The sequence below is a fragment of the Ranitomeya variabilis genome, chromosome 5 (assembly GCF_051348905.1).
Source record: "Ranitomeya variabilis isolate aRanVar5 chromosome 5, aRanVar5.hap1, whole genome shotgun sequence".
Taxonomy (NCBI): Eukaryota; Metazoa; Chordata; class Amphibia; order Anura; family Dendrobatidae; genus Ranitomeya; species Ranitomeya variabilis.
The window spans coordinates 38,594,710-38,607,737 of record NC_135236.1 but is presented as its reverse complement, the minus strand read 5'-3'; the positions used below and the strand labels follow the sequence as shown (position 1 = coordinate 38,607,737).

Here is a 13,028-nt window from a genome sequence, read left to right as displayed (position 1 = left end):
ACTATTATATATAATAACACCACATATAATAGTATGTTATTTATATCATTAAATATTTTACCACATTTTTTTGCTTCAAATATTTTTTTCCCTATTTTCCACTTCTAAAACCTGGGTGCGCCTTATAGTCCGGTGCGTCTTATAGTCTGAAAAATACGGTATTTATTAATGACCTTGTAGGGGGCATTCAGAGCAGAATTTCAATATTTGCAGATGACAATAAACTCTGCAGGATAATCAATACAGTGGAGGACAACTTTATATTACAGGAGGATTTATGTAAACTTGAAGCTTGGGCTGATAAATGGCAAATGAGCTTTAATGGGGATAAATGTAAAGTCATGCACTTGGGTAGAAGTAATAAGATGTATAACTATGGGCTTAATTCTTAAACTCTGGGCAAAACCGTCAATGAAAAAGACCTGGGTGTATGGGTGGATGACAAACTCATATTCAGTGGCCAGTGTCAGGCAGCTGCTACAAAGGCACATAAAATAATGGGATGCATTAAAAGAGGCATAGATGCTCATGAGGAGAACATAATTTTACCTCTATACAAGTCACTAGTTCGATCACACTTAGAATACTGTGCACAGTTCTGGTCTCCGGTGTATAAGAAAGACATAGCTGAACTAGAGCGGGTGCAGAGAAGAGCGACCAAGGTTATTAGAGGACTGGGGGGTCTGCAATACCAAGATAGGTTATTACACTTGGGGCTGTTTAGTTTGGAAAAACGAAGACTAAGAGGTGATCTTATGTTAATGTATAAATATATGAGGGGACAGTACAAAGACCTTTCTGATGATCTTTTTAATCATAGACCTGAGACAGGGACAAGGGGGCATCCTCTACGTCTGGAGGAAAGAAGGTTTAAGCATAATAACAGACGCGGATTCTTTACTGTAAGAGCAGTGAGACTATGGAACTCTCTGCCGTATGATGTTGTAATGAGTGATTCATTACTTAAATTTAAGAGGGGACTGGATACCTTTCTGGAAAAGTATAATGTTACAGGGTATATACACTAGATTCCTTGAAAGGGCGTTGATCCAGGGAACTAGTCTGATTGCCGTATGTGGAGTCGGGAAGGAATTTTTTTCCCCAAGGTGGAGCTTACTCTTTGCCACATGTTTTTTTTTTGCCTTCCTCTGGATCAACATGTTAGGGCATGTTAGGTTAGGCTATGGGTTGAACTAGATGGACTTAAAGTCTTCCTTCAACCTTAATAACTATGTTACTATGTTACATAGCCTATCGATTTACAGTATGAGACCCCCACATAACCCCTATATACAGTACAAGATCCTGCATAGAAACTCTATATACAATATGGATCCTCTTATATAGAACATGAGTCCCGCTTAGCCCTTATAGCCCCTATATACAGTATGAGCCCCCACCTAGCCTCTCTATATACAATATGAGCCCTCACATAGCCTCCTATGTACAGTATGAGCCCTCAGAAAGCACCCTGCATACAGTATGAGTCTCTAAATAACCTGCTATATGCAGTTTGATCCCCCACATAGCCTCCAATAACAGTATGAGCTAACTCATAGCCCCTATATAACATATGAGCCTCCACATAGCCCCCATTCAGTATGCACCAACACATAGCCTCCTATATAGAATATGAGCCCCCACACATCCCCTATATACAGCATGATCCCCCACAAAGCCCTTATATACAGCAAAAAAACACACACAGCCCCTATATACCCCTATATACAGTATGAGCTCCTACAGACACCATATATAAAGGACGAGCTCTCACATAACTCATCTATATTCAGTATGAGCCTCCACATAACCACTATATACATGCAAACATCCCATACATATATGAAAATAACCCATGTACTCGCCTCGCTCCCATTCAGCCAGCGCACTGCTCCTGTCTCCGGTGTTTAAGATGTCCGCACAGTAGACACTATGATGTGACATCATCTCGTCTGCTGTCTCGGTCGCGCACTCTGATGGGTGGAAGAAGGAGCTGGCAACCTCATCCTTCACCAAAGAATTCGCCGCTGTCTGTATCCTGAGAATGCGTGTTGCAGTGACAGAGGGCAGTGGCGGACAGACGGCAGGTGATGGCACGGTGCAGCCCGTCGGTCGCTGGTCAGCTCTTCGGCTGTCTCGGTCCGCAAACCCGACTGGAAATGCCAGAGGACTGGAAATGGCCTGCAGGCCTCAGTTTGCCCAGCTCTGGTGTAAATAGTCAAAGGTAAATGTCTGGATTTTGGTCAATATTCTTTCTTATTTTTAGCACTATTAGGACTTGCTCACACGAGGGTATAATACGAGGGCGGTCAGATGTTTTATCCGATTGCACTCGGACCAGTGTTATTCTGTGGGGCAGTGCAGATCTCAGATTATTTTATCATACCGATTTGGCTTGGGAACACAATCCCAGCATGCCGTGGGTGCATCTGACCATCAGATCACGTGCTCCCATACAAGTCTATGGGTGGATGTAGAACATCGCACTTGGATGTCATCTGGTTCAGTCTGACATCCGTGAACACAGCGAATGGAGAAGATGGAGAAATTTAGCTCTCCGTCTTCTCATGTGAGAGAATCGGATCACACTAAGGTTGACGCTTGGATCTGATAGAGTTTTATCAATCGGCTCGATTCTCTCGCATGAGAGAATCAGCGGCCATGTCACCCCGACCTTAGGGTATGTGCACACATTCATGATTTGCAGCAGAAAGTTCTTCTGCAAATCCAGATGTTTCTTCAGGAAAAATATTGCATAAAATACGTACCTTTTGCCACGTTTGTTTCCTTTTCTTGTTTTTTTACTTGCATTTTTGTTGCGGATTTTTCCTCGCTCATTAGTATGGGTGAAATCTGCAGCAAAATCGATGAAAGTATTGCCATGCTGCAGAATTAATATCGGCCTATTGGTTTGTCCTCCACAACAGTCACCGTCTCTTATGTGACCCCTCGGGAAAATCAATCTCCTGGTCTACACCATAAAGTGTGCATGTCACTAACGACATTTTTATGACTATTCTGTTTTACTAGTCAAATTTCTCATCTTTATGCATAAAATAATTGAAAAAAGTTATTAAAAATCTAGACCTTTAACTCTAAATATCTGATATTTGACACCTGTACACACCACATGAACATATACCTATCTACCTAGAATTCCTTGTTATGTCCTTTTTGAGAATGGGGAAATATAATAAGAAAAACTCTACACCATGGTTGACAATATGAGATTCTTTATGTTACGCACGTGGTTCATGGACTCACTGGGCTTAGCTAGCAGGGGCGTAGCTAAATGGCTACCTGGTGTTCACTGGAGCTCGTGATGGTGGAGTACCTGGTGTTCACTGGAGCTCCTGATGGTGGAGTACCTGGTGTTCACTACAGCTCCTGATGTTGGAGTACCTGGTGTTCACCGGAGCTCCTGATGGTGGAGTACCTGGTGTTCACTGGAGCTCCTGATGGTGGAGTACCCGGTGTTCACTGGAGCTGCTGATGGTGGAGTACCTGGTGTTCACTGGAGCTCCTGATGGTGGAGTCAGGCTGGGCTGCAGGTAACCACCACGTACCACTCCTAGTCAGTCCCCGGTACCGCGACTGCTTACCCCAGGAGTCAGGTATGTGGAAATGGATAGGACTCAGTCTCCATTCAGACCACTAGATTCTAGATCCTTTGTAGAATAGTTACTTACATGGACATGAATTTGCACTCCGTCTTTACTGTTAGGTTCACGATCCACTGGTAGAACGGTTACTGACAGAGAGACTCAGACAGAGCTGATTCTTAGGCTAATAGGACAGTCCGGATACGCAAAATACTCAAATAGGCACATGTCCAGACACACGGGTCTTGGATACTTATTTAGGTATTGGCCTCACACGAACCGAGGGACGAGGTTCAGGCACTGGTCACACAGGGGCTAGAGGTTGAAGTTCAGGACTGGCCATGCAAAGACCAGAGACTATGGTTCAGGACTGGCCACACAAGGACCAGGGACTTCAGGTTCAGGGCTGGCTGCACAAGGACCAGGAGACCTCACAACTCACTCCATTTAAAGAAGCAATGATGTTCCCTCCATCCTGTGTACCATCAGTCCTTAACTCCATTCTGCCCAACCTGTCGCCCCTCAACAGCTCCTGTTTGCACCAGGAACCTTCTGTCTGGCACAACAGCTTCCCTGAGACCCATCATCTTTCAATTTTGCTAGGACCCGGCCAACATTTTCCTCACAGGGGAAAGAGATACATGGCACCCAATGCCTCTTCTGGGCCTTAGGCACGAGACTGCCCCGGGATTTGCGCGAGACTTCAGATGTGTCCTCATACTGTTCGGAGACTTGGCACTGACAAGGTCCCTTCACTCCTGATGCATCACTGATTTGGAACCTGTCAAACACTGTCACTGTCTAGCACTTCATCTGAACTTGACTGAGCTCTGTCCTCCATTCACTAGAAGCAGGAAGTGCTTCCATTTTTTATCTGATATAACCCTTTTCAGTGTTTAGGTTAATCCCAAACTGTTGACCATATACTGCCTTGAGTGGGCAAACTATATCACTATGTCTTGTAACAGTTTCCTAGTAGGCAGACCTCCCCAATCCCCGGGAACGGCCTTGAGGTAGAACCTCCAGGAAAATGAGACACAAACCGGCCATAATAAAAAAAATGCAAATACTTTATAAAAACAGATAACCATAAATCATTCATATTCATTACTATTCACATTAACTTTTCTTGACTCGGGGTCTTCTACTACCCCTTAATGACACATGAAGCACCTATGGACAGGAACAATATGTGTCTCTTATAGCCAATTGGGTGAATCTTTTGAGTGTGAGTGGAGTCTATACACCACCATAACAAGGACAGAAAGTGAAAGTGAAACCTCCATGGTTGGGCACTAGGTCTGGTTCCACCAACAGGCTGTGATCGTCCACATCCTCCAATATTGCCACCTCATCCTACATATCTTTGTAACCACTCCATGCCCTCACTCTTTTCATTCTGGTAGGGTTAATCACTGCTAAGATGTTTTACAGCTGATGAGCGTGGGTAATAAGAGCCATATAGCTGACAAGTTTCTATGCATCAAATTGCAAATCTCAAGCATACCAATTTTTACTCCGGCTCATTGTTCTAGTGCAGATTTTTGTAAAATTTGATTTGAATTAAATTCTTCTTGAATTTGTTTTCTTAAATGTAATAATAATAATAATAAATAATATAGAGTGGTTATGACATATGTATATATTACTAATACACAAATGCCATTCAATGCTCAAATTAAAATACTATTTTGTTCACATGTATTTATTCCTAAATAAAACTCCAATACAGTGTCCACAACACAGAAAAAGAGAGAGAACTGTGCAGCTGCGATGTCTTTGGTAAATGAGAATATCTCTGATGTTAGGTTCATATTATATGAGGTTTCAGGTGTATACACAGAGATTTGACCCCACACCTTAGCTCCAGTTTGGTATCAAGAATTAGAGAAGAGCACTTGTCATGTGTTTATCGTGACAGAGAGGAGCCAGAAAAACCGCAGCGTCTGATTTCTCCTACTCCTGCACAGATTACAAGCACTTAACCTTCATATTAAATGGTATAGGTTTCTTTTAGCAGTGCAGCATTTAATCTGCTCAGTTGAGAGCTGTTTGATGCTTTCCTGCATTAAGGCTCTCAGCTGTTCACTGTAAGCCATTCCCATCTCCTATATATTCTGGGCCCTTGCAAGCACTCATTGCCTGAGCTATCTTCATTGCTGCATGGAAAGGAGATGGTGGTTTGTGGTTGTTACTTGAGAAAGTGTTTGGTGGATTTATCTGAGACTGATGCCATGTTTTGGGTGTGTGCTAATTCCCTCTCCTTCTCCTTCTTTGGTTTTACCCTGTCCTCCACTCCCCGGTGTTTTCCTCTGTTGTTTCTGTGAGTATATTTGTATGTTTGGTATTTTTCGTTATCCCTGTTCGTATTACCTTGTTATTCTGGTTGGTGTATTATGGTACACTACTACTCCCCTCTTCTCTTGGTGTGGGAAGGGTACAGACTGAGGGCAGATTCAGAAGCTAAGTCAAGGTATGTGGCCCCGGCGTCTTCACCATCAGAAGTAATCTGGGGATCAGGGTGAGCTAGGGTGCCCCTAGCGTTAAGGACAGGGTAGGAGCCCCTGGTCCTGGAATACTCGAGAACAGAGTTCTGACAGTACTGTTGTTAATCTGTTAAAGTTTGGAGTCAGACAGAAGTAGATTCTCTTATCCGAGAAAATGGGACAGTTATGCAAATGACACTCTGGTCAAACTGTGATCAAAGTGTCAGCGTAGTATGATCCAATTCTCTTGGATGAGAAGATGGAGAACAAAATTTCTAGATCTTTACCTTTGTGTTAGTGAGCGGAAATCGGGCTGCACTCAGATGCCTTCCGAGTGCAGTCCAATAATTTATATGGACTCATTGGTTTGCATGGTCGAGTGTGATCCAATAATCAGATCGAACTCAGATATGCTGCTGTTTTTTCCTCTGACCAGCTCATAGAGTAACATTGGGCAGAATGTGTTTTGATTTTTGTTGTATCTCAGTTGGACAGAAATAGTCCATGAGCCAAGAACCAAATTTGACGATATCGGTACCAAGCGGAGTGACTAATTCTCTTTGGTATTTTTAGGTAGATGCATGTCTGTAGTTTATTTTTTGATATGATAGCCCTTACATATACGTAGCTTATTAACCCCTTCAGCCCTAGGCCTATTTGTACCCAAGTGCCTAAGCCAATCTGACCTGTGCCACTTCATGGGCTAATAACTTTGGAACGCTTTCACCTATCCAAGCCATTCTGAGATTGTTTTCTCGTGACATATTGTACTTCACGTCAGTGCTAAATGGGAGTCAATATATTTTACCTTTCTATATAAAAAAATGCTAAATATTCGGAAATTTTGGAAAAATCGGCAATTTTTTAACTTTGAAATTCTCTGCTTTTTACAAAAATACTGATACCCCCCATAATAGTTATTAATTTACACTCCCCACATGTTTACTTCATATTGGCATCATTTTGAAAATGAAACCTTATTGTTTTACGACGTAATAGGGCTTATAGTTTTATGCGCAATTTTTCACATTTACAGCAAAACCCACTTTTCAAAGGACCAAGTCACTTCTGAAGTCACTTTAAGGGGCTTACATAACAGAAACCACCCATAAATTACCCCATTTTGCAAACTACACCCCTCAAGCTGTTCAAAACTCATTTTTAAAAACTGTTAACCCTTTAGGTGTTCCACAGGAATTTTAGCATGAGCCAAGAACCAAATATGACGATATCGGTACCACCCGGAGTGACTAGATGTAGTATTTGTAACAAAATTTAATCCAAGTTATGTAAATACACACTGAACATGTCATGTGCATATATATATATATATATATATATATATATATATATATATATATATATATATATATATATATATATATATATATATATATATATATATGTTACTCCATAATATCTTCAACATCGGACTCTGAATCTGACTGTTGTTCTACTGGCTCGTCTTCAGTACCCTTGTTCTGGCATGTCTGTAATCTGCACATGTCTGTGCACTTCAGGCCATTGCTGAGGCAAGTACACTGAGGAAGTTCACATGACCGCACACACTTGCAGGACAGTAGCTGTATAATAGCTTCTGGTGCTGGTGCCCCTTGCATCCACTTGACAACAAGCTTTCCGTCGTTATCTATCATCCAACCGCAGTCTGTTGGGTTTGCAACCCATGGCTGGCTCTGCAGACTTCTCCTCCAGATCGCAGCCTGGTAGTTTGCACGCAGTGCATGCATGAAAAGGCAGTCCTGGCAAGGAGGGAGTTGACTTGACTCTACCACTCCACGTCTGGCACAGAACAGCTGATAACGGAGCCTGTTTACCTCAGTTGTTTGGGTAGTTGGCAGGTACATGTGGCAGGTGATTTCCTGTAACTTCTCAAAAAGTTCGGTAGACACTTCCCATGAACGACCAACTTCCTGAAAGGCATCCTGGTATGTCTTGTTCATCTTCAACTGCTTGAGTGTCGTCATCTTCCCACGGCCAGCGAATGCACTGACGGTGTCACAGCCTGTAAATGCATGCATACCAATCAATGAATCACATACGCTGCCTCCCAATGTTCGGCTCAGAGTGGTGATATCCAGGAATCTTGTCCGGTTCTGTGTACCGCATTTCTGGAACAGGTGGGATGGGATTTTGTGGCACATGCCCAGACACAGGACCATGACATCAGTATCCTCCGAAGTGATGATGACCGACTTGTAACCAGATTCTGCTGCATGAAGAGCATGGAGAAGGAGGCGTGTGTCTGCTTCTTCTTGATTTGACTTAAGGTCAGCAGCCTCTTCCCACTGTTCTTTGGTGATCTTAAAGCAGAGCTGCTCACATGTGACATACAGCTCCTTCTCCTCAAGCTTCTCCCTGTGGTGTTTCGCCTTCCATTCTTCTACCAGAAACTTTATGAGACTTGCCTTGTTGGAGGAACTACTTAGAAGCTTTTTCCACTGCTGGATGTTGTGCCCATGTTGAATGTTCTTGAAATGGATCCCTGTGCCTTCATATCTGTTGACTCTTTCTGTATCTTTGATGGATGTCTCCTTGTAGACGTCAAAGACAATATCAATGCGCTTGCTCTTAGCACCCTCATGGATAGCGCGACTCATTGCTGTGCCTGCTAGCTGGCCAAATGTTGCATTGTTTCCCTTCAGTTTCTGAACCAGGCTCATCCCATCAATGATGGTTGCAGAGGGCTCGGGGATCACTTCTGCAGGACGAGCATTCCTCTCCAACTCCCTTGCGAGGGCAGCCTTGTTGGTCTTGCGGATAGACCCATCACCATTGGCAAGTGCCCATGGCAATGGACCCAGGGGATGAGTCAAGACATCACTCATTTGTAGCTTTCTGTTCTCAGCTACAAGTATCATCTGGCCAAATAGGTTTCTGTCAGCCTTCAAAATTACCTCCTTGCCAAGACCTTGTCTGCGTGTCTTCATTTGGATGTTAGAGAACGTTTTAAGTTTGTTCTTCGTCATCTTGTCATGAAACAATGTAGTTGGCTTATCGGTACCCAAACGCTCATCCTTGAATGTTTGATATGCATCCTCTCCTATACTGTATGCCCCTTGAAGGTCTTTGGCTACATCTGGTGGTGCTACAGTCGCTGTTGACAAACTGATAAGTTCACCATTATGCTCTTTGTTGAAGGGGTTCACCCAACCTGTCTCCAGCAGTTGAACGAAAGATTGGACATCGGCTTCATCTCTTCTAATCCTAGACACCTGTAGGTCTGAATGGCTGAAGTCAGTATATTGTTGGCCTACCAGGGCCCTCAGCTGCCTCAAGTACATACTGCGGTACTCTGATGTCAGGTAGAACCTGGAAACAGCTCCAACTTTGAGGCTGAAGCCTTTTGTGCCCCCTGGTGTCTGGGTGTCTTTGTTGATTGTCTCTTCAATGGTCTGGTCCACAGGAATTCGTCCAAAAGGATTCTTGCTACCGATCTGGACCGAAAAGCCACCTTGCATGAAGTATTCATGGACCTCTGGGTGTTCTATGGGCAGCCGAGACATTGTGGCATAGTAATAGGTTAGGTATCGGGCATAGTTGACCTTGTCATAGGCAAAACACCATGGTATCATCTGTCGGATTGCTCCTAGGTGAAGCATCCAGTTGCCTTCTCTTGAAGCTCGAACCAGGGCCAGCATGGTCTCGACCATGTCCAAGTATGACATCCAGAATGCTGAGAGTTGTTCATTTCTGAGGGTCTCAAGATAAACTTGAAAGAGCTTCAGGGTAAGTGTGCAAGATTCATTATCCAAGAGCTTTTCGAAGGATCCCTGCGACACACTGATGTTCAGCACAGAACGTGTATGTGTCAGTGTGTGTGCGTGTGTTGGGGCACCTCAGGGTGTCTTCAAATGTGACATAGCCCCCTAGATTTCTTCCAGTAAAATTTGCACTCCAAAAGTCATTTGGCGCTCCTTCCCTTCCGAGGCCTGCCGTTCCCCAATACTGCAGTGTACGACAACATATCGGGTGTTGTTGTGTTCGGGAGAGATTGGTGAACAAATAGTGGGGTGCATTTTTTGCTGGTACACCTCTTAAAAATAAAAAAATGAGCCTAAAATGACACCTTCATGTAAAAAATGCACTTTTTCCATTTTCTCAACCAAGTGTTTCCAACTACTGTGAAACACTGGTTGGGTCAAAGTGGTCACTATACCCCCTAAAAGATTCCTTGGGGGTGTAGTTTCCAAAATAGGGTCACTTTTTGGGGTTTCCACTGTGGGGGTACCTCAGGCAGCCTTCAAATGTGACATGGCCCCCTAGATTTCTTCCAGTGAATCCGCCACCCAAAAACCACATAGCGCTCCTTCCGTGTTGAGCTGTGCTGTGTGCCCATACTTTAGTTTACGAGTACATGTGGGGTGTTTCTATAAACTGCAGAATTAGGGTAACCAAGTTTGGGTTTGCCGTTAACCCTTGCTAGGTTGCAGGTAAAATTGGATTACAATGTAATATCTGGAAAAAAAATGAAATTTTGAAATTTCGCCTTCATTCTGCTAAAATTCCTGTGGAACACCTAAAGGGTTAACAGTTTTTAAAAATGAGTTTTGAACAGCTTGAGGGGTGTAGTTTGCAAAATGGGGTAATTTATGGGTGGTTTCTGTTATGTAAGCCCCTTAAAGTGACTTCAGAAGTGACTTGGTCCTTTGAAAAGTGGGTTTTGCTGTAAATGTGAAAAATTGCGCATAAAACTATAAGCCCTATTACGTCGTAAAACAATAAGGTTTCATTTTCAAAATGATGCCAATATGAAGTAAACATGTGGGGAGTGTAAATTAATAACTATTATGGGGGGTATCAGTATTTTTGTAAAAAGCAGAGAATTTCAAAGTTAAAAAATTGCCGATTTTTCCAAAATTTCCGAATATTTAGCATTTTTTTATATAGAAAGGTAAAATATATTGACTCCCATTTAGCACTGACGTGAAGTACAATATGTCACGAGAAAACAATCTCAGAATGGCTTGGATAGGTGAAAGCGTTCCAAAGTTATTAGCCCATGAAGTGGCACAGGTCAGATTGGCTTAGGCACTTGGGTACAAATAGGCCTAGGGCTGAAGGGGTTAATAAGCTACGTATATGTAAGGGCTATCATATCAAAAAATAAACTACAGACATGCATCTACCTAAAAATACCAAAGAAAATTAGTCACTCCGGGTGGTACCGATATCTGGCCCGGCTCATGGACTAAAAATACAGTAGTGTGCGCACTCGGCCAAATTCTGAACATTCCATATATTAACTCCTGACAGTTCCATATATATGCAGATGTTGTAAAAGATATATATAGCCAAGCATTGGTGGTTCAGTGGTAGAATTCTCGCCTGCCACGCGGGAGGCCCGGGTTCGATTCCCGGCCAATGCAGGTTTTTTTTTTTTCCTAAAATTTTTGATAGTTTTAGTAAACTTAGTAGACTTTAGAAAATAATGCATAAACATAATCACATATAAGATTAGGACCATTTATGAGTTATTTTTATATAGCCACCTGTTTCATTTTCAATGGACATTCCTTGTATAACACTATAGCACAGCCGAGTGAGTTAATGTAGAATTCCAAGGTCTTAACTTTTCCACTGTAATGTTGAAGCTTGCAGGACCAGGACTTAATGTGAATGTTCAAGGAATGAGGAGGATCCATAAAGATTTAGAGAGCCCAAAAGCATAATTTTTTTCTCCATTGCTCAGATAATTACTTTTCCACATGAATTTTGATACCAACAGTATAAATGTTAGAAACTATATGTTAGCACTACCAGATTAACAGCTTTGAGTAATACAATTTATTCTACTAGAACTCGTCTTGTATCATGTAACTCAGAATACGCTGAGCTTCCTTTTTTTCATTCGGAGTGAATCAATTGAATGCAAAAATTCATTTGAGTCAAATCCTGAGATTATAATCGATTGTATCAACTAAAATGGAATTGGCTGGTTTGCAAATTTTAACAGATTGCATCAGCCAGGGAAGGATCACTTTCTGGGTTCCTCATAATGCCATGCAGCCTATCAACCTGTATAAAAGAAGAAGCAGGGAATGAAGCAGCGATTATGTAGTGAATCTGGATGGTGAGAGGACATCAAAGTTCGCAGCTTAGCTACAGAGAGGGGAAGAGAAAACCATGAAACCCTGAGGAAAACTGCACAGATAGTGTGTGAGAGCACAGCAGTGAAGAGTAGTAGACAGCATCGGACTGGAGCACCTTCGGCCCACCAGAGAAAATCATTCTTGGGGCCCACTATTTAGCTACATAGAAATAAATACAAGACCATCAATTGTGCAGTAAAACACACTAATATCAAGGTATAATATAAGGTGTACACGTCTTAATTATGTAGGAGGGGTTGGGGTAGAATCATAGAGGGGTAGCCCCCTCATAGAATATAATGTAGCCCCCCTCATAACATAATGTAGCCCCGTTCATAAAATATAATTCAGCCCCCTCTCATAGAATATAATTCAGCACCCACAAAATATAATGCAACCCCCTCAGGTGTAACGCAGTCCCCACCATAGAATATAATGTAGCACCCTCATAGGGTATAATGCAGCCCCCCTCATATAGTATAATGCAGCCCACCACAGAATATAATGCAGCCCCCCATAGAGTATACTGTAGCCCCCTCATAGGGCATAATGCTGCCCCCCTCATATAGTATAATTTAGCCCCCCCAGAATATAATGTAGTTCTGAGAAAATAATGCAGCCCCACCACAGAATATAATGCAGCCCCCCATAGAGTATACTGCAGCCCCTCATATAGTATGATGTAGCCCCCCAGAATATAATGTAGTCCCCTGAGAATAATGCAGTCCACCCACAGAATATAATGTAGCCCCCTCATAAAATATAATGCAGCCCCTCTCCACCCCCATCATTGTCCTCATCACCACCTCCATCATTGCCTTCTCCTCCAT

At 42.6% G+C, this 13,028-nt stretch overlaps 1 non-coding gene across 1 annotated transcript; it reads left to right on the top strand.

The window, feature by feature from the left end:
* Window positions 1-11,404: 11,404 nt before the first annotated feature.
* On the top strand, window positions 11,405-11,475 carry TRNAG-GCC (transfer RNA glycine (anticodon GCC)). Its single transcript has one exon. It is a non-coding gene; the product is annotated as a tRNA-Gly (tRNA).
* Window positions 11,476-13,028: the final 1,553 nt, after the last annotated feature.